The sequence below is a fragment of the Sminthopsis crassicaudata genome, chromosome 2 (genome assembly GCF_048593235.1).
Source record: "Sminthopsis crassicaudata isolate SCR6 chromosome 2, ASM4859323v1, whole genome shotgun sequence".
Taxonomy (NCBI): Eukaryota; Metazoa; Chordata; class Mammalia; order Dasyuromorphia; family Dasyuridae; genus Sminthopsis; species Sminthopsis crassicaudata.
Window position 1 is genome coordinate 330485728 of NC_133618.1, and position 22986 is coordinate 330508713.

The window sequence follows — 22986 nt, forward strand, 5'->3', positions numbered from 1 at the left end:
ATGTCAATTAAAAAAGTAAGCTCTTTGAGGGCAGAGAATGCCTTTTCTCCTATTTATATTTCTATTCTAAGCATAAGATAAGTGCTTATTAGCTATTAATAAAAGCTTTTTTGGTAAGTGATTTGAAGTATTTGGGGTATACTTTGTGGAGATGACATGATGTTATCAGCAAGTTAGTAACAATGCAATCACAAATGGCTTTTGCTTTCTTTTTCAAGAACAAAATGCAAGAGAGCAACAGGATAAATGTAGGCAAAATAAAAATTCTTAAGCTACAGAAAGAAATACAGTATCAGAATTTACAGTAGGATTCAGAACACTCTATCCAATTCTGTATGCCATATTTTAGGATTGTTAACAAGCCAAATTATATAGAGAAGGTGAGGAGAATAGAAATCATAACATATAAGGATTGTTTTCAGAGTTAGTAGTTTGGCTTGCAGAAGACCAAATTTAGGTGATGGAAAGATAATTTCTGTCTTCCATTAGAAGATGGAGGCTTGTTTCACCATTAATCTTGTGTAGTCTTGATTGGTCAATGAAATCTTTCAATGTTATTTTCTTTTACTTATTGTGTTAATCATGTAATTTTTTCTCTTCATTTTTTTTTTGCTTTAAATCAAATCCAACAAAATTTATAGTACAATATTACAACATATTCATATGGTACAATTTGTTCAATCATCTTTCAAAAGATAACATCTTGCTTTTTTCTCAGTTCTTTGCTAATACAAAAAGTGATGCTATATGTTTTATATATATGGGACCTTTCCTTCTATTTTTGACATCCATAAAGTATATAATTATAAGTGATATTACTGGGCCAAATTTGTGTTTTAGTGACTTTTTAATATAAATTCAAACTGTTTTCTAGAATAATTGGACCCAATCACAACTTTACCAAAGGTACATTAATTAGTAATCTATTTGCACATAACTCTTCAAATATTGGTTATTTTTTTTTTGTCAGTCTGAGATATGAAGTGAAACCGTAGGGCTGTTTTGATTTAAATTTCTTTATTACTGATTTGGATATCTTGTTGGTTGTAGTTGCATTTTGTGTTTAGAAAGTGCCTGATTGCTTATCCAGTGGGAAATGGCTCTTGTTCTAATATATTTTTATGATTTATTTATACATTTTAGATATCTTTATATATCTGATAACAGATATATTTCAGAAAATGTTTCCCTTCTAATTCTAACTACATTGATTGTGCTTAGACTTTTCAATTTTATGTCAAGGTGGTCCATTTTATTTTTTATATAATGAGGATTTCCTATCACTTAAAATCTTTAAGCAAAAGTCGAATTTGTTAAGGATGCTGTGCATTCACACTTTGGGTTGTACTTTGGGGTTGAAGTGAATGACCTCAAGTCCTTTCCATCTTCTGATTTTTGTGTGTCTGGGTTTTTAGCCCTTTTCTTCCAAATAACTAAGGAGAAACCAGATATAGCTTACAGGTACTTGCCTCTTCACACAAAGAGAGTTATCTGTCATTATCTTTTATTTCTGCACATATCATGAGGGACTAGCGCACGCACAAAGCATTTCTAATGCTACTCATCATGTGAGAGAGATTTAGGAGATTGCTTCTGGGATAGCCATGATGATGTATAATGGAAGTATCCTGGAAAGATTTAAGCATAAAGCATATATAGACATTCTGTTACTTATTCCCATCTGCTAACCATATGGATAGAAGAAGCCTTCTCAATTTATTGCATAGCCAGAACTGGGTAGTACCTTTAAAAGGTAAAAGCAAAACTTCAGCCATTTTTCCTTGCCTTCTCTCTTTTGATCTGACAGCCAATAAGAGATAATATTATGACAGTAGAGGTTCTAATCTTTTCTCCTTTTGAGACTGATAAGTGACTGAGAAAAATGGACATTGGTTCATTTCTATTTAAGACTAAGGGCTTGGAAATTCTGACCTTCTCAACTTTAAGAAGTCAGGAGAACAAAGCTCTTCTGGATATTTCCAATGCATCCAAGTCCCAGAGTGTAGTTTCTGCATCCAGCACTGCAACCAAGAAGGAGTGAACCTCAGAACTCAGCTCTGTGTAAATTGCAACAAGGATTTATCTAGCAATCACTTCATATTTGGACATGATCTTGTTGAGGGTGGTAGCCCCTTGATATTCCTTGTTTGATCCCCAACTCCATTTGGGACTTGGACCTTTGATACAAGATCTGTTCAAACTAGTTTGGGCTATCTGAGCTGGCCAGGGTTTTACAGCCCCCATTCTAATCTGCTCAGATAGACCAAATGCCATCAGGAAATTCCTTTTCAGGAAGAGACTTCTTCTATCCCCAAAAGATAACAAGAGAATCCTTATCTTATTTACATCATTCTCTGGAACCTCCTTACATCACTGCATCTGAATGATTGTGCTCTTGTATAAAACAGAGTCCTCAAAAATCTATTCTTTGCAAAATGGGCCTTGTACCTTGCAGCCATTTTGCCCACCGGCTCTCCGGTGTTTCCATTCTAATAAATAAAGACTATGTTTCCATACAGCATTGAGTAGCAAATTCATTTGCTGCCGACCCCGCCCTTGGTTACTTTGAAAAAAGGAAGGAGAGAGAGAAAAGGAACTGACCCATCTCGGTTTAGACCTCAGTTTACTCCTCATCAATCTTAGTTGGACCAATGTTATATTGGAACTCAACTAAGCCTGAACATATTCTCCAGATACTGTTGTACCGCAGTTCTCTTTTATTATCCTGACTCAGTTCCTAATTGTTCTGGTCAATATTGCAACACTACCCTTCCCTCCTAATCATGATGATCCATATAAGGAGAAAGACCTATCAGAATGTTGGATGCCTCTCCCCATTCTGTAATCCCAATTTATCAGATGTCCCTCATGCGTCCTCCCACCCTGTCAGAACCGGATTGTTAGTCTCGTTCCAGCTCTAAGCACTCTGACTCTGCTCCTGCCTCAGTTTACCCCTGTAGCTCTGCCATGTGTGTGTGTGTGTGTGTGTGTGTGTGTGTGTGTGTGTGTGTGTATGTATGTATGTCATTGAGAACTCACATTCTCACAATGTTGCTGGATTCTTGGAGATGATAGTCTCATTCATCCCTGGAACCAAACCGTGGATCAATTTGGTCCCAGTAAATCTCTCCCTTTCAAATAAAATATTAAAAGCTCTCTAATCTCTACCTTGCCTCAGTTTCTCGGCATTATAATACTAAGGTGATATAAGGAAGAGTATGATCCCAAAGTGTTAAAAGTATTTGTACTTCTGCTATTTTTTTCTTCTCAAAATAAATATACCTTTGTAAAAACTAATTGATATTAAGTGAATAAATAGAATTGGGGTACTAGTCTTTGGCACTTAATAATAATGGAAGGAGAAGGAACCCAACCAATAGGGACTCAAACCAATAGCAGTTGAGAAGAGATATTCTGAAACCCCTAGAGCTCTACAAAGGTGATGTGGCTAACCAGGCTCTGAGAGAGTAAACCAGAACAGATTCATTGTATCTAGAAATGGACCAGGGGAAAACTTTGTTCCTTAGTTCTTTGTCCTTAGTTCTCAAGTCATCAGGAGGGTGGTATCATACACTTGTTAAGTGAACTTGATTTAAGTGAGGGAGGATTATGCATTCACCAACTTCACTTTCGCCTCCATATCTGGAAACAGTGGCAAGATCAGAAAGACTATGCAGTGGGGGGCATTTCTTTCCTATATCTTTCTCAGATCCCAAATCTCACGTTGTCTGAGGCAAGTCTAATTTCAGTAATTAAAACTAGATAAATAATGAGGCAGAGAATGGTCTTTTAATGGCCTATTTTAAAAAGCAGAAACAAAAAACAAAGATGATCTAGGAATCAATTCTGGCCAAAACAAAAACAATTCTTATTTATACTCCCTCTAAGCCATCAAAGCCCAAATAAGGACCAATAAAGCTTGGGCTGGGACCTATTGTTGGCCAATCAATGAAAGCCAAAGTTATTTGAGTTTAAGGTTATGGACCTTAAACCCCATAAACCCCAGGATATTTAAAGAGTTTTCAGCAATTAAAATTTATATTCCTTCAAGCAGAATATCAGAAGGTAAGGATATGATTACCTATGTGGACAAACGGAGACAAGGGAGGGAAGGAAAGATACAGGGAAGGAAGAGATGAAGGAAGGAATGAAGAAAGGGAGGGAGAAAGAAAGGGTAGAAGGAAGGGAAGGAGGGAAGGAGAGAAAAAGGGAGGAAGGGATGGGGAAGAGAGGAAAGGAGAAAGAAAAGAAAGGAGGAGAAAATGGGAAAGAGAGGAGGGGAAGGCTAAGAAGGGGACAAGGGAGGGGGATGGAGAGGGAGGAGAGAAAAGGGTTGTGGGGCAGCCAAACCTACTCACAGATTATTATTTGCCCTTCATTCTTGAATCAGAAAGTGTCATCATGATTTGCTAATGAATTGGATTTAAATAAGAGAGGGCTGTGCAAAGTTACCAACTTCACTCTCTTCTCTAGAGCCATATAGATCAGGAGATGGCTCCGGATGTAATAGGAAACTTTTGGCCTTTTTCATCTGTTCTCCCTAACCAGCTCAGAATGGGAAGATTTATCGGATAGAACAAAAACTGATCTTGGAAACAAAAGAATTAGGTTTGATTTCTGCTTCTGATGAGTCCTATTGTACTAAAGCAAATCACTTAACTTCTCAGGGCTTTGAGCAATTCTCTAAAACTGTAGATTGCATAATAGGCATTAATCTGTCTAGGTAGAGGAAGTTTTTGCATAGAGGACACTTCCTATACTGATAAATATCGAACATTAAGTCCAAAAGAAAAAATTAATTATTGCTGATTTTTTTTCCCCAATCTGAGGATTTTCATCCAAGCTTATAATAACACCAGAACACAACCATAGCCCCCGGCATCATTCACAGATTGCTAGAGGTTTTCTAGATTTACTTAATAAATCAGCAAAACATTTATTGAGCACTTATTAGGTGGTACTGTGCTAAGCCAACAAACTGTTGGCTCTGGAAGGCAAGATACCTCCTCTGGCCAGCTACAGGGAGGGCACACACCCTGACATCTTCATTTTGAGGATTAATTATCCCTTTGCACATGTAATATTCCTCTATTAAATCAGCATCTCCTAAATTCTTTGATCCTTAGTTATTTATTTGCTAAAAACCCTTTCCATCTGCCTAAAGCCATTTGCATCCCACTCTCCTGCTACACAAATCTGTATTTGCCTTGTATGGGGAATAATGGAGGCATCCAGTGGGAAAGCTTTTTATGCATATAAGATTATACAAGAAATAAAAGGCTTAATTTACCTGAACAGTAAGACAATGCAGAAATTATGGTCAAAAGGGGAAGCACACAGCTATCCTCAGAGTGATCTATATTTTTTCTTCTGCCATTTTTCCAGTTTTATACTTACCTTGGGCACTGGATCTGGAGTTGGAAAAACTCAAGTTCAAATCTGGCCTCAAACATTAGTTGTGTGACCCTAGAGAAGTCATTTACTCCTGTTTGCCTCAGTTTCCTCTTCTGTAAATTGAATTAGACAAGGAAATGACAAAACCACTCCAGAATTTCTCAAGAAAACCCCAAATGGGGTCATAAAGAGTCCAACACATCTGAACAATATTTACTTTGACAAACTTCCACTTTCCTTCTCCTTCCCCCCACAACCTAATAACTTTCCCCACTAAATAATAATAGGAAAATATTTAAATATTTTAAAATAATGCAAAAATAATATTTTGTCTGAAGTCCTTGGTCCTATCAGCAATTACTCAGAATCCTAAACTGAATATTAACACTTTAATCTTCTTTCACCATTTAACATTATTTTTAAAGGCCTAAACCCCATTCCAACAGGAATCCAAGTCAAAAGTCAGGGAGGAACTCTATTCTCCAGAAGATCAAGATTAAGGTAAGCAAGATTAAGGTACAGATCAGAGCAGGAGACCCTTTATTAATCCATTTTAAGGGCAGTACCTCCATTTTCCCAAACTTTGACTGGATTAAGAAAATGGTTCTGCAGGACACAGAAATCAAGTTAAATTAAAAGTTAAGTCCTGCTTGAAAAATAAAAAGGGTTGCCTAGACTTTTGTCCTATTTAATCTCAGTTATGGAATTTGTCTTTGTCTCAATCCCTATAAATTACAATTTGAAAATGGCATGGATAAAGAGATTTTTCAAAGGTAAGATAAATGTTTGCCCCTTTGGATTTTTTCTCTCTCTCAGTAAAGATTTCTAGAATCAGAATTATGTTTTATGTTTTATATATATATATATATATATATATATATATATATATATATATATAGAGAGAGAGAGAGAGAGAGAGAGAGAGAGAGAGAGAGAGAGAGAGAGCATTATTTTTACACATAAATTATTAAACTTATCTTTGATAAAAGTTTGTGCCAAAAATGCAGAAGGTAGAATTTTTCTTCCAGGATAGGTATAGTGGTTCTCTAAATAAGAAGGCAGTACTTAAATAGATATTAGGAAAGCACAAAGGACTCAAGGGACAAAAGTAACAATTCATTCTTGAGTTTGTGGGAAAATTCCTATTGAGTCTAATTTAAACTAGATTTTTCTCCTGTATTCTAGCCAGCTTCTTAAGCTGTGAGTGGCAACCCTTTTTGGGGGTCTCATAACTGAATGTGAGAGTCACAAAGTTATGATTTATTATCAGTAAATGTTTGATTTGTATACTTATTTTATCTACCTCTATATCCAGGAAAATGGTAAAATTTCTTGAGTGAAAAATGAGTCCCAAATGAAAAAAGTTTAAGAAGTCCTGATCTAAAGTAGCATTTTAAAAATTATTATGTTTTGAAACATGACCTAGAAAGTCCAAATTTGTATGTATGTATTTGTGTGTGTGTATATATATGTATATATATACACACACACATACAGCTTTATACAATATATAATCATAATGTATGATTATATATTATAATTATTATAATAACATTACATCTTATATATACCCAAATATATTTATATATAAATTTTTGTTCTCCTGAGACAACTTTCTCTTTAAAATGTCATCATATTTTCATTTGAGATCTTCACCATTACATGCTTATTTCCAAGCAACTGTCTCAAACGATAAGTTATTGCTTTGAACTGGTAGAAAGAAAGGATACATCTTCAGTGGAATCTTTGAGCATCAGTGGTATCAAATTTAAATAGAATCAGGGGCCACTAAATTGTACAAAAGGATTCCTATGTGCCACATATTGACTTAAAAAAACAATGTATATATATTATCTATGCTTTATTATATTTTTGTGTAAGTAAATATTTCCCAACTAGTGTCAGGCACCACTCAGAAGCGACCCTAAGTAGTATACAGCCCATATGCTTGACATTTATGTTCCATATCAATGAGATCATTCATCCAGATTTTATAGGAAAATTCTTCTCCATCATAGAGAATCAACTAAAAAATTACTAAAAACAATTCACAACTTTAGCAAAGTTGCAAAATACAAAATAAATCCACATAAATCATTAACATTTCTATATGTTCTATATGGACAAAGTCTACCAGCTAGAGATACAAAGAAAAATTCCATTTAAAATGACTAGATATAATATAAAATATTTGGGAATCTACCTGCCAAGACAAAGTCAGGAATTATATGACTACAATTACAAAACACTTTCCAAACAAATAAAGTCAGATGAAATCAATTAGAAGAATATCAAATGCTCATGGGGGCTGAGCTAATATAATAAAAATGACAATTCTACCTAAATTAATCTATTTGTTCAGTGCCATACCAATCAAACCCCCAAGAAATTATTTTACAAAGCTAGAAAAAATTATAACAAAGTTCATCTGAAAGAACAAAAGGTCAAGAAGTTCAATGGAATTAATTTTTTAACATGCAACTGAAGGTGGCCCAGCTGCTATATTATAAGGCAGTGGTCATAAAATTCATTTGGTACCAGTTAAAAAATAGAGTAGTGGATCAATAGAATAGGTTAGATTCATAAGATACAATGTCATTACAGCAATTTAGTGTTTGATAAACCCAAAGACCCAATTTCTGGGATAAGAATTCACTATTTGAAAGTTGCTGGGAAACTGCATACCTGTCAGATTGACTAAGATGACAGGAAAAAATAATGATGAATGTTGGAGGGGATGCAGGAAAACTGGGACACTGATGCATTATTAGTAGAGTTGTAAATGGATCCAACCATTCAAGAAAGCAATTTGGAACTATACTCAAAACTTATCAAACTGTGAAGGCCCTTTGCAAGAGTGTTACTACTGGGCTTATTTCCCAAAGAGATATTAAAGAAGGGAAAGGGACTTATATGTGGAAAAATGTTTGTGGCAATCCTTTTCATAGTGGCTAGAAACTGAAAATTGAAGGGATACCCACCAATTGGAGAATGGCTGAATAAATTGTGGTATATGAATGTTATGGAATATTGTTCTATAAGAAATGACTAGTAGCATGTATACATATATTGTATTTAATTTATACTCTAACATATTTAACATGTATTGGTCGACCTGCCATGGGGGGGGAGAGGAGGAAGGAGGGAAAAATTGGAACAAATGATTTGGCAATTGTCAACGTTGTAAAATTACCCATACAAATATCTGGAAAATTAAAACTATTAAAAAACAAAAAGAAAAGAAATGACCAGTAGGATGAATACAGAGAGGCCTGGAGAGACTTATATGAACTGTTGCTGCGTGAAATGAGCAGAACCAGGAGATCATTATACACTTCAACTATATGAGGATGTATTCTGATGGATGTGGATATCTTCAACAGAGAGGATCCAAGTAAGTTCCAATTGATCTGTAATGAACAGAAGCAGCTACACCCAGAGAAAGAACACTGGGAAATGAGTATGAACCACAGCATAACATTTCCACTCTCTCTGTTATTATTTATTATCATTTTTGTTTTTTTCTTCTCAGGTTTTTTTTACCTTCTTTCTAAATCTGATCTTTCTTGTACAACAAGGTAACTGTACAAATATATATACATATATTGTATTTAACATATACTTTAACATGTATTTAACATGTATGGGACTACCTGCTATCTGAGGGAGGGGGTGGAGGGAAGGCAGGGAAAAGTTGAAACAAGTTTTTGCAAGGGTCAGTGCTGAAAAATTACCTATGCATATGTTTTGTATATGAAAAGCTATAATAAAAAATAAATGAAAATAAATTTTTAAAAAGTTGCTCAGAAATTAGTACAGCTGAAACTAGGCATTGACCCACACCTTACAACCTATATCAAAATAAGGTCTAAATGGGTTCATGATTTAGACATAAAAGAGTGATAACTGTAAGCAAATTAGAAGAACAAAGGATAATCTACCTCTCAGATCTGTGGAGAAGGAATGAATTTATGGCCAAAGAAGAACCAGGGTACATTGTGGAATGCAAAATGGATAATTTTGATTATATTAATTTAAAAATTAATTTTATTAATTAATTTATTGATTAATTAATATTAAATTAATAAAAATTAATTTTAAAAAGTTTTGTACACAAAACTAAAATTAGAAGGGAAGCAGTAAATTAGAACAGAAATTTTTGTATGAATTGATTCTAAGTGAAGTGAGTAGAACCAAGAGAACATTGTATATAGCAACAAGATTATGTGATGATCAACTGTGATGAACTTGGCTCTTTTCAACAATGAGATGATTCAAGGCAATTCTAATAGATTTGTGATGTTAAGAGGCATCCACATCCGGAAAGGGAACTATGGAGACTAAATGTGGATCACAACATAGTATTTTCATCTTTTTTGTTGTTATTGTTTCTTTGTTTTCTTTCTCATGTTTTTCCCCCCTTTGATCCAACTTTTCTCAAGCATCATGACCAATGTGGAAATACTTCTAGAGGACTGTATATGCTATACAACCTATATTTGGATTGCTTGTTGCCTGGGGGAGTAGGGAAGGAGAAAAAAAAATTTGGAACACAAGATTTTGCAAGGGTGAATACTGGAAACCATGATGTGTTTTGAAAATTAAAGGCTTTATTAAAAAATAAAGAAAAGAAAATTATTCTCCATCTATCAAATCCAAATGATTTCTGCTAGAAGAGTATACTAGCGGAGCAAAGCAAGAGAAAGAGAAGGAAACCACTAGACATTTTTAATAATTATTTTAATAATAATATTAATTTAATAATAAAACTAAAATTATTATTTTAAAACTATAAAAATAGTTACCTATTAAATGAAGTTAAAAGAAGTTTTGGAGAAAAGGTACTGTGTTTAAATTCTAGCTGTCTTAATACCTGGGTGTCCTTGACTATTCAACTTTCTTATCTATGGAGTTGGACCAAATGATCTCTAGCTTCCTTCAAATCATCAAATTATTATCTCTAAGTTTCTTTTCTCCCAAATAATTGCCAAATGAGAACCATTGCTAATTGAATAATTAGATATTAAGAAAACACTTCAAATGAGGAAGATCAATAAGCTTCTATACACTTTCTTCAGCAAAAACCTAAATTTCACCATAAATCAAACAATGATCAAGAAATACAATAATATTATGTCAGGAATGCAATTCTAAATACAATTAGCCATACTATCAAAACAACAGAAATCATATAATTTATCAATAGAAAAAGTTTTTTGAAAACATACACCAATTATTTTTAAATGAGAAAGTTCTTACATATTTCAAAATTATTTTTCTTTATGATGTTATTGTACAAATTTGTTCTGCTGCACATTTCATTCTTCAGTTTTTTTAAGAATCCTCAGAACTATTCATTTTTATGATACATATTGTTCTGCTTCTGCTCACTTCACTCTTCATCAGTTCATGTAAATTTTATCATGTCTCTTTGCAATCAACTATTTCCTCATTTCTTACAGCACAACAATTGAATTCAATCACATTCATTTATCCTAACTTATTCAGCCATTTCTCAATTGAGATGCATCTCTTTAGTTTCCAATTTTTGCCACCAAAAAAAAAAAAGTCACCAAAAATATTTTCATACCTATCAGATCTTTTCCTATTTCTTTGATTATTTTTGGGTACAGGCCTAGTAATGGCATAGCTAAGACAGTAGGCATGCAGTCTTTAGTATTTTTATTTATAATTACAAATTGTTTTCCAAATTGGTTGTAGCCACTTATAGGTCCACTAACAATACAACAATATATAGTACATAGTCCCTCCAACATTTATCATTTTCTTTCTTTCTTCCTTTCTTTTTTTGTCATCTTTGTTATTCTGATGGGAGTGAGAGTGGATCTCAGAATTGCTTTAATTGGCATTTTTCTAATAGTTGATATGATGCATTTTTTCTCAGATAGCCTGGATTTCTTCATTTGAGAACTGCCTATTCATATCCTCAAATCATTTATCAGTTGAAAAATAGTTCTTATTCTTATAAATTTGATTCAGCACCTTATATCTTAGGAATAAGACCTTTACCAGAAAAAAGCTTCAGATCTTCCCCCCCAGTTCCACTTTTTGTTTCGTTGGATGCTAAACCTTTTTAATTTTATGTAATCCAAATTGGAGGACTAGGTGGCTCAGTGGATAGGATGCTGGGACTGGAAGCAGGAGGATCCAAGATCAAATGTAGCCCCAGATACTCACTAGCTGTGTGACTCTGGACAAGTCACTTATCTCTGCTTGCCTTAGTTTCCTCAACTGTAAAATGAGCTAGAGAAGGAAATTGCAAAGTATTACAGTATCTTTGCCAAGAAAAACCCAAATGGACTCATGAAAAATCCGATAGTATTTTCTACAATTCTCTTATTTGTTAATGATTTGACTACATTTAAATCACATTCATTTTTCATAAAATGTTGCTCTAAGTCAGGGCTTCTCAAATTTTTTCCACTCATGACTCCTTTTTGCCCCAAAATTTTTATGTGACCTTGAATTATATAAATATATAAAATAAGTACACAAATCAAACATTTACTAATAATAAATCATAATTTTGTGACTTCTACATTCAGTTATGAGACCCCCATTTGGGGGTTGCAACCTACAGTTTAAGAAGATGGGCTTTTAGTCACATTTCTTCCCTATTGCTGTCCAATTTTCCTAACAGTTTTAAGAAGCCTTTTCCAGGTCCCCTTTCCAATCTCAACCAGCATTTTTCATGCTTAACAATTTAACAGTTGTCTTCCTTTTAAGATTATTTCTCATTAGCTCTATATCAGGCATAGTTATTTGAATGTTGTCTACTCCATTAGAATGAGTTCCTTGAAGACAGATACCCAATTTTTTGGTCTTTTTTTCATCCCCAGCACTTAGTATGAGTACTTAAATATAATAAGAGCTTAATAAATGAATGCTGCCTGAAAATGTATCAAATTTTTTACCTGTAAATGGGTAAAGAGAAGTAAAGTCTTGGTAACCAAAATATGAGGGATTCTAAGATCCAAGATTAATAATCTATCCAGATCTATATCAGATAATAATCTATGCTAGTTCTAATATTATGTATTTCCTACCTCAGATGAATAGAAAAATGAGCATTCTTTAGCCCTTTCTCCCAAGCATCATCTTTCTGGCTTTCTGTGTTTATGTCTCATTCAATTCCTTTCCTCAAGAAATTAACCCAATGAATCGATGGGCATGATTCTTCTCACTCTAGCCTCCCTCTGTCCTTGTTATGGCACAGCACAGAGTCTCACCAGCTGGCTAAATGAACTCTTTAAAATTACATTCCAGTGCCATCTTTTACTATAGGATACGTACAATGTTTAGCAACATGGTGTAATCTAATTAAGATGATAAAAAAACATACATCATCTTATGTAACTTTTGCACCCTCAAATGTACTTATACCTTCAGTTTCAAAGATAAACCTTTAAACTTCAGCTAACAGCCAAGACATCAGCTAGTAATGCCATCTTGGAAAGCTATTGGACAAATCCAAGTTACTTTCATGGACAGTGATTTGGAGTGAGGGGAAAAGGGAATGACAGAGTTAGCATTTATCTAAAATACCAATGCTATCTTATTTTTCATCTCACAAAAATATGTGAATTTGAATTATATATATATGTGTGTGTGTCTGTGTGTGTGAACATATATGAATAATATACATATATACCCATATGTATATATAGCATATATGTGTATACACACATTCTTCCATATATATATATGAATAAAAATATTTGAATAGCCTAAATATCTTTCTTCTCTCTTGACATACTATATTTGTCCCTTGAAAATCATCAGATACTTGAATACCAGTGTATGTGTGAGGAATCAGCAATTTAGGGAGAGTATATAATTGAACTCTTAACAGTGTGCATTGGCTGGCTGTGCAGACCTGTTCTAATTTCTTTTCTGGGGTAGGCAGTATCGTAGTTTTCTTAACTATTAAATTTAAGATAGATAGATAGATGGATAGATAGATAGATAGATAGATAGATAGATAGATAGATAGATAGATATTAATAGCTGTTTCTCAACTGTGAACTTTAAAATTTGTTTAATAGCTGTATTTCAATAATAGGCTTCCTTTCTAATCCTATGTTTTGCTATGCATTTAAGAAAATTATCTGAAGAATCTATAGCATTTAACAGCCTATCAAAGGGAGATATGGAACAAAAAAGATTAAGAATTTCTGCTATAAATTCTCCTGTTCCTTTTGTCCTTATTCGCCTTGACTGTGGAAAAGGAGTAAAAGGTCGGGAGCTCTGCCCTGGTCCTGGTGCTGAAACCGGGGTCTATTTAGTTGCTAACTTGGGAAGAACCTAGCCAATTTGAACTTTCTGAATCTCTGTGCTTGCTCCAAGGTTTCGTATATGAAGTGTCTCACATTTCCTTTTTGTGACGAAAAATAGCAGTACTAGCATATTAAATAAACGCTTCTGTTATTCACTATACTTGAAAACAACTTGGATTTGCATAAACACTTTTAAATGAAACCAATAAATCAGTCAAAATAAAAACATAATGCATTATTTTAAACCTTATGCAAAATCCCCCAAATCGTGTTCTTTTATAATGACCTCTAGTTCTCAAAGTACCACTCAGAAATCCAAGCATTAATACAATGAGTAAAATTAGACTAATAGGAATAAAAAAAAAAAACTGTACCTAATAAGAATACAAAATGGGACAATTTTATTCCTAAGCAGCCTCAAAATATACACATCATTTATTTTAATCTTGAGTTTTAATATTAAAAGTTGTCATTTTACAACCTCTGCTTTCTACTATTCAATTAAATACAACTTTAGGCAACTGTCTTTGTATCAAACATGATGAAATTACGTTTAAAATACCAGGATTGCAGTGGGATCATGGAAATCAGAACAAAAAAAGACATAATATTTTAACCCAGGAAAACTAAAGACTTAAAAGCAACTTAATTTAATGAGTAATTAAAAATTAATATCCCAACAGGAATTTTAAACTAACAATACCTTTAATATTGAGTACCATTTCCCTATAATGTTATTAGTGGTTTAAACATCTTCCCAAAGATCATAAAATTAAAAAATAATTTGAACATCTTCTCAAAATTCAAAATGTTATAGCCTAAAATGTCACATTCAACAACAAAAAAATAAGCATTTTCTCTTAAAGACAATAGGAGCAAAAGATATGAGCCTAAGAAAAGTGAAATAAGGCTCTGAATAGAGAAACATTGTTCTAATTAAAAGTACCCTTGAGAGGCTGACCAAATCCAAAAGTTTGTTGTCTTTCTAATACTTGATGCACTAAATGTGTAACTTTCCTTTTCTTTTTGCATTAACTTGATTCTAAAACAGCACAAACTTTTTCTCAGAAAAAAAAAAAAAAGTAGACTAATGGCCAGCCACTAGTTTCTTAAAACCAAAGTACACTTTGAAGACAGAGTATTTTAAGTGCTTAAGGTCTGTGCCAAGAACTGATAAGAAAATAAGACTATGTCGAATCAACGATGTAATTCAATAAATGTGCAGTTAACCTTTAGGACCAAATCATACATTCCCTTTACTCCTTGTATCCCTGTCTCACATATACAGATTAAAAACAGACATTTAAAGATAGCTAATAAAAATAATAATTTCTCCAAAAGAAATCTTGTCAGATTGCTAAACAAGATTCTAAGCTATACATATCTATCCTTCTCCTTGAACAGATAGATGTAGACAGAAATAAAACCAAGTGATATTACTCAATAGCAATAAAGCTTCTTTAAAATAAAAAAAAAAGAAAAGTATACCACTTGACTATCCTGAACTGTGATTTCCTCCCCTTCAAAAATAAATAAATAAATATAGCCCACTAGAAACCTCACTTTCATTTTCCACAAAATAAAATATTTATTCACCTAAATGAAATTCTCACTCTATCCATTTCACTCTATCAGTAAGAAATAAATTGACTACTGATAAATTTCCAATTTCTTCTAAAGCTTGTCTTCTTTCTCAAAGAGTAGAATTAAGCAATCTTACCCAAATCTCTCAGAATAAAATCCATCTACCTTGCACAGGAAATATCATTGATTGATTAATTTAATTCAGCCAGAACAACTGCCATCTAACCAGCTATCCCATCAGCAATCTCCCTAACCCCAGTGAAAAAAAAATTAAGTATGCATTCAAAAAATTTTTGAAATCATAAATAAAGTGGAGAATCTCTGGAAAATCTATTTTAGAAGAAAAAAAAGGGAATTTTTTAAAAAAGCATTTTCTTGTGCACAAGTCAACACAAAAGTGCTCCTACTCCACAGATGGCACATGCAAGTAGAAGAGATTAACTTTTCTGTGCCCTAAATGAAAAGATTGCATAATAGCAGCAGATATTAGTTTTCAAAACGTTTTGCTTTTGGCTCTCAAGATACTTACTAGTGTATCTCCATTCCTGAATTTCACATTTTAATCCAAGCAATTAGATAAAGAATCAGCTGTGGTACCTACCTGCTCGGGGAAACAACCAGTTTCTTCAGAACAATATAGCCAAGCTAAGCATGCACATGCTTATCTTGCAAAAATTCTCGATGCTCTAGGAATCCCAATCTCCCCAAAGCTGGCTCTCAGTCTTAGGAAGACTCCTTCCCAGCTACCACGACTGTGGGAAACGTCCAATCCCCGCAAGCACAAGCTAGTCAGTGGCAGCTATTACTGGGCAACAAGATGCCAAGTCATCAGTCCAAGTCTGTTACACCTACAACAGACTTCCTCACTGCTTGCCTTCCAGGGGAGGAAAGCAGAGTTCCATCCTCCTCCTCCTTGCTAGAACAAGTTTCAAAAACCAATTCGTTTACAGCAATGACAGCTTTCTCTTTCTCAAGCATCAAGTGGTTAAAAAAGAAATAATAAAAGTCAAGAAAGCTGAGATCACTGTTGTCTGTGATCATCCCCTCTCCCCCAGCCTTCCCACTTTCTCTTTACAGATAATTACATTGATACTCCCAAATAACTAAGCCCACCATTTCTCTTCTAGAACACTTCACTTCCCTCTATCTACAGCTAGGACGGAACTCTAAAGAGCTGGCATTGTCATTTGGGAGAACCAAGAATAATTCAACTGCTCCCCTAACCACCCCCAAGAGTCTTGGAAGGACCTTAATAAGTCCCCTAGCCACCTCCAATAAATAGATTTGGGACAAACCTGTGCCATGAATCAATCAAGTTTCTGGCTCCTGGAGCTATAAGCCTTTTCCAACGGCCCACTTCCCTGCAATTTAAAAAAAAAAAAAAAAAAAAAAAAAAGGCAGGATTGTGCTTCTGTATGGTACAATACACACCTGAGGAGCCTGAGGCTGAAGAACTCAGCTCCAAAGTACCTGAAACTCAGGTTTAGAAAGGGGCAGAGGAGCATGTTTGTTTCACTAATGAGCCTCCACAAGAGGCTCAAAGAGCAGGCTGGTCATTCCAGTCTGAAGCTGTGCATGGCAGTAATGCATCTGACCCTAACTGCTGTTCTTTCTGGTGGAAGTTAAGACTGCTGAAAGTTATCCCAACCCCAATAGTTTATTAAGGAGCCTCCGGTGTGGAAGCTGCTGCCCCCTTGTGGCATTTTAGATGAATCATTTTGGAATTGGGGGAGAAAAAAGTGACAGCGACTCTCAGATCCAACAAGCCCTATCAGTTTAGGTGATGGTGTTAAAATACTCCGTTAATCATATAATGTTAGAAAGGATCCTGAAGTTATACAGTTCAACAGCTTTGTTAAGTGAAGCAAGTGACAAAGCCAAGAATTAAATTCAGAGCAGATTTTTTTTTTCCAGAGGGAGCTAAGGTAGCACACTGGAGAGAGTACCAGACTGGAGGCAGACAGACTCATTTTCTTGAGTTCAAATCTGGCCTCAGACACTAGCTGTGTGATTCTGGGTAAGTCCCTCAATCCTGCTTACCTCAGTTTCCTCATCTGTAAAATGAGCTGGAGATGGAAATAGCAAACCCCAAATGGGGTCAGGAAGATTCAAACACAACTAAACAATCCAAATTGTTCAATTTATCCATCTCTTTATTTTGTCATGGATTTTTCTTCTACCAACTGATCTCATACATAATATTTTCCACATTTCTCTAATTTTTTTAGTGATCTGACCATTTATGTTTGGTTATATCCATAAATAAATTAATGAATGAACATTTATTGTTTAATATATGGAAAGCATTGAAATAAAAAAATTGAGTACACAATTGGAAAAGCAAAGCAGTTTCTACTCTCAAGAAGCTCACTTAATGAATAACAGAAAACTATGGAGGTAAATAGGTGTTACAATAGAGTGCTTAGGCCTATAGTCAAGAGGACTCATCTTTCTGAGTTCAGTATCTTTGCTGAGAAAATCCCAAATGGGGTCATGAAGAGTCAGGCATGGCTGAGCAATAACAAAAGAGTTCTTTCCATTGTAGTTTTAAACAATACAGTTGTATGTGTTCATTAAAGAAACAAATGACTGGGAATTGTGAAAAGACCTTGGATTTGTAGTCAGGGAACATGAATTTAAATTTCAGTTCTTCTGTGTTACCACAGACAAGTCCCTTCCAGTTCTAAATCTGTGCACATTTTTATGTGGAATATCCGATAAGAGATACAACACTCGAGCACCTTTGTGAAGGAAGGGCAAATGTTCCCAAGTACAAAAGTCAGAAGGCATCAGACTTCTGATCCATCTATTTGTGACCTGATACTGCCTCTTCCAGAGGGATCGATGGTTATTTAATAGTTATTCTCTGTAATACCAACCACAGGAATGTAAAAGAGAGAATTCAGTCCTACCCCCTGGATTCAGGATTTCCAAATAAGTTCTGACTGTGCAGAGGATAGGGTTACTATCCTCAAGGAGCTTACAGCCTAATAACAAAGATAAATTACGTACAGAATAGAATCAGCGAATATATGAAAAAAGCACAAGTCTTATGGGAAAGGAAGGTTAGAGATGATAGAGGTGACAGAGAGCACTTCATGGAAGGTGAGGGAGTTTGAGATGGTACTTGAAGGATCTGATAGATTAGGAGTAAGCGAAAGAGGAAGTCAGACATTCCAAGGAAAGGAGATGCCATGAGAAAAGGACCCTGAGACAAGAAAGCACAGAATTTATTTGGACAATGAGTAATATATTTTTGCTGAAACACAGGTATACAAATAGGAAATATAGGAATAACATAAGCCTGAAAAGATAGGCTGGAATCCAAGGATAGAGGACCTTTAGTGATAAGACTAGGGGACTTAGGTTTGTTAATTATCAATAGTTAGCTATTGATTTTTTTTTTCTTGGTTTGTTTTAAAAGGTTATATGACAAGACAGAAAGAATGCTAGACCTGAAGTCATAAGGCTTGGTTTTACTTTCTTTGGGGCCACTAGATAATACACTGGAAAGAGCACTGGGCTTAGAATCAGAATTCATCTTCCTGAATTCAAATCTGGCTCCAGACACTTACTAGCTGTTAACTCTGTTTGCCTCAGTCTCCTTATCTGTAAAATGAGCTGGAGAAGGAAATGGCAAACCACTCCAGTATCTTTGACAAAAAACAAAAAACAAAAAGCAAAAACTGAACAATAACATATTTTGAGAGTCTCAGTTTCCTCATATGCAGAATGGGAATAATTCTTATACTCCCTAACCTCACAGGATTATTATGAAAAAAGTCTTTCACAAAAGTTAAAGTAATCTATAAATATAATTTTTCTGGGAAGTGGGAGAGTATCATGTTGAAGACAACTTCTACAAGAGTATTAAATTTTCAGCATTTATACCTTAGAAATCAGCAAGTGCTACAAATCAGGGCTTGATTTAATTTTTTGTTGGTTGGCTAGATTTAGGAAACTGATGAAGAAAATGTTAATGATGCAAATAAAATTTAAATATATTCTGTGCACATTTTTTTGTTTGTTTTTGGAAAGCTGGTTGTTAAACACCAGCACACTCCTGCTCAGGGATATATACACATGTAGGTGTGCATTATATATGTATATATATATGTATATATATATATATATATATATATATATATATACATATATATATATGTATGTATGTATGTTTTCTTTCTACATTACAGGGGATATAGATCTGGAGGGTCTGCGACAGAGAGAAATAAAAGATAATGAAAAATTGAATTAAGATGATGGGAATGGGAGTAGAGAGGGACAAATGCAAGATAATAACTCTTTGCTTTCTATATTGAGTAACTTAAAGCAAAGGTATCTTTAACATAAATTAAGTCTTTGGGCCTACATTTTTAAAAGAGAGGCAATCTCTAGTTCTAATAGTCTGAGATTTGGTAGTTTATTCATGTTTCTTTATAATTTTATAGAATTATAAAATATAGAAGAATGACAAGTCCCAAGTGACCCAGAAAGAGTATTATAAGGCATCTAGTGAGTAGGAAAAGGTAACTTAGGGCAGGATTGGATTGGGGGCCAGGGCAAGGTAAGAGAGTGGGGATAGGGCATATCCTAAGCAATGGACAGCTCTCAAATTTCTCTAAATATAAGGCTCAAGAACCCACCTACCCCTTTCTAGTTTCTTTTTCACTTTTGACTCCACACTGCACTAATATGGGCATAGGTTCGAATATAGAATGGGCTGAGCGTCTATGCTCCCCAAGAAGCAATGTTATAAAGTAAAAAGGGCATTGGCCTTGTCAGAATAACTGACTTCAATTTGTGGGTCTGTCACTAATTGTGAGATCTTGGATAGGTTAATTAATGTCTCTGAGTCTCAATTTTCTTATCTGTAAAAGGAAATAATGACTGTCTCACTTTGCATCCTAGGTCAAACCCCTTGAGGAGTTTACACAGTAAATATAGCATCTGCTAATATATAAAGCACTTTGTAAATATAAATAACCATACATTACATTTTTAAATATTAGCTACATGAACAAAAGAAGAGAACCAAAGTGTAATGGAAAAAGTACTGGACTTGAAGTCAGAAAATTGGATTAAAATTTCAGCTATGTGACATTGGGCAAGTCATTGATCCTCTTTAGGCCTTAGTTTCCTTATATGTAATAAAGAAGAAATTAGGCTAAATGGTTTCTAAAGTCCCTTTTATATCTAAATCCAATAAAGTATCTCCTAAGAAAGAGTATCTGAGAAAGCAGAAAAATAGGGAATAAAAACAATTCTATCCTATAATCATAACCTTGTCATTTTACTCAGGGTCAATACTATGTATAATTTGTCATTACTATCCAAGAGAATCAAATGCCACAGTATATTTTTAATTATAATGTTTTGGAAGTGTCCGTTTTATTCCATAAATTAAAAAATGACTAAAAAAAAAACCCCAGTGTCACCCAAAACTATTTTAAAAAACAAACAGGTTTCTTAGGGTTGTTATAGGGGTCAGATCAACCTGTAAATAAAATTATAATACAGAGAAACCCTGCCCAGCCTTGTAAATAAATCTTAAAAAGTTTAAAGCTGGGAGGAACAATACCCTAGGGCTGCCAAATTTGCATTGGCCTTGACGACATTTACAAATGATAGTAACCAGGATTGAAAATCAAAGCTTGGCCTCCACTCTCATTTTCCTTTGCTCTGTGCTCACTTGTTGTGCTAAGTAACTAAGTTACTTAGTCAGATATGCCTTCCCTCTGATCCAAAACTATTGTCTCCTCTACTTCTGCCCCAACTCAAAATTCCATTCTGTCAGTGCCCCAATTTCAGAGAGCTATCTGAGAGATGAAGGAGCAGGAGCCACTGGCTTCACCAGCTGTGTGACCCTGGACAATCCATTGAATTTTTCTGAGGCTGTCTATATAATAAAGATAATATTTGCCCTACCTGCATTCACAATGGTTGTTCAAAAGTCAAACAAGATAAATAAAACTAATTTTTAAGCTGGAAAGCAATTCACACAATTTTTTTTCCACATCAATTCAATAAATGTTTATTGTCTACTATGTACAAAACCCTGAATCTGGTCCTGAGGAAACTACAAAGACTAATATCGGCCCCTTCCTTCTGGATCTAGGAATATGAGTCAAGTAGTGGAAAATAAGACCTAAAATCAGAGAAAAGAGTATCACAGGAGAAATACAGAGGCTAAAGAACTCAAAAGAGTAGGAAATTGCTCAGAATTTGAATTTTAGAAGATAAGAGAACAGGCCATACTTTAACCCAAGGGCAAGAGGTGTTAAAAAAATATCTTAAGGTTGTTTTAAAATCCCTAGGAGTTTTCCACGTCCCAGGACATAGGTGAAATTGTTTTTTGGAGAGGGAAAAGAACAAGGAGACCTTCCCTCCACATAAACACCTAAAAATTCTGCCTCACCATGAGGAAAATCATGCTACAACTAATACCACCCACCTGCTTGACTTCATCTGTAACTCCCCAAATCATTAAAATGAAAGAATATAAATCTTTATTTGGAGAATAAAGATTCACCTAGAGCTTCCTCTGAATTCCCTGAATCCAGAAAAAAAAGGGATGGGGGAGAGGAGATCAATAATGAATAAATGAATAGAATTTAAAGACTTAGGTTTGAGCCTCTGATCTTGCCAACAGCTAGATTATCTCATTCTTTAACTACCCTATGCCTCAGTTTCTCTATCTTTAAAATAGAAATTAAAACCTTGCCTTACTTATTTCAAAAGGTTGATATATAGACCTTCAGGAGTATATACATGTTTAAGGATGTGTGGGGAAAAAGGTGAAAAACTTACAGGTTAAGCACATATTGATTAGGGACTGTTATCTAAAGCTTTAAGGCCTCAGTTGAGGAAGCATGTGATTTTAGATAAGGCCTGGTCTATATTCTATTGTTCAAAGACACTGATGGGAAAGCTATACTACAATCCACAGTCCAAAAGAAGGTCTGTAGTGAGAAAGCATGTGATTTTAAATAAAGCCTGGTCTATATTCTATTGTTCAAAGAAGGACACTGGTGGGAAAGTTATACATCTACTGCATTCCACTGACCAAATAGGGGAATAAAGACTATGTGACCAATCATACCATATAGAGGGTAGGATTTGAGGAGGTTCTTTATCTAAAATGTATAAAAATTGTAAAAACTCTCAATGGAATGACTCTCTTACTGTGGGTATCTTTGCTGTCCTTTCGGGCCCACAGGCCAGGATGGTCCGCTTCTAGAGATTCTAATAAATAATTCTGCTTTCTATGAGTGATTTCTGAGTAGTCAATTTGAGTAGGTCTTTTTGTCCCAAATAAGGAGGACTAGCACCTTTGGTGCTAGTGTTTGCTGAGCACTTTACAGGGATGCTCATCTACCTTTAGCATATACCTAGCATTCAGCTCTCACTTGTGGCTTCAAGAAGCTGGGGCATGACCAATGTCTACACGCTGGGAAACTGTCTGCACAGATGGGCTGAACCAGGCTAAGAGTAGCCAGCAAGCCTACAACTTGCTGGTGAATTAGGGGTATGTTTACCCCAACATGTGAAGATTTGCTCTGGTGAGAACAATTGATTGTAATGGCCATGAAGGTGGCTGAAGCAGGTGCTATGAAGTGCTTGGAACTTGACCAGACATGGATGCCAAGGTCATCCATCTACTGAAGCCCCTAGGCTTTTGCCAGATGCTAATTTTTTGTCTTACCACTGG

The 22986-nt window shown here is 34.7% G+C and overlaps 1 protein-coding gene across 11 annotated transcripts in view; it reads right to left on the reverse strand.

The window, feature by feature from the left end:
- ESR2 (estrogen receptor 2) overlaps positions 1–16845 on the reverse strand; it is a 124809-nt gene extending 107964 nt beyond the window's left edge. For 6 of the 11 annotated variants that reach the window (XM_074290349.1, XM_074290347.1, XM_074290351.1 and 3 more), the window contains exon 1: positions 15877–16134. The gene's annotated coding sequence lies outside the window, so the exon portion shown is untranslated. Of the gene's footprint in view, positions 1–1932; positions 2017–5397; positions 5489–15411; positions 15434–15876; positions 16135–16570; positions 16630–16706 lie in introns of those variants that run through there. The other 5 variants (XM_074290341.1, XM_074290343.1, XM_074290345.1 and 2 more) reach the window with 5 other exon arrangements.
- Between the last annotated feature and the right edge of the window lie 6141 nt (positions 16846–22986).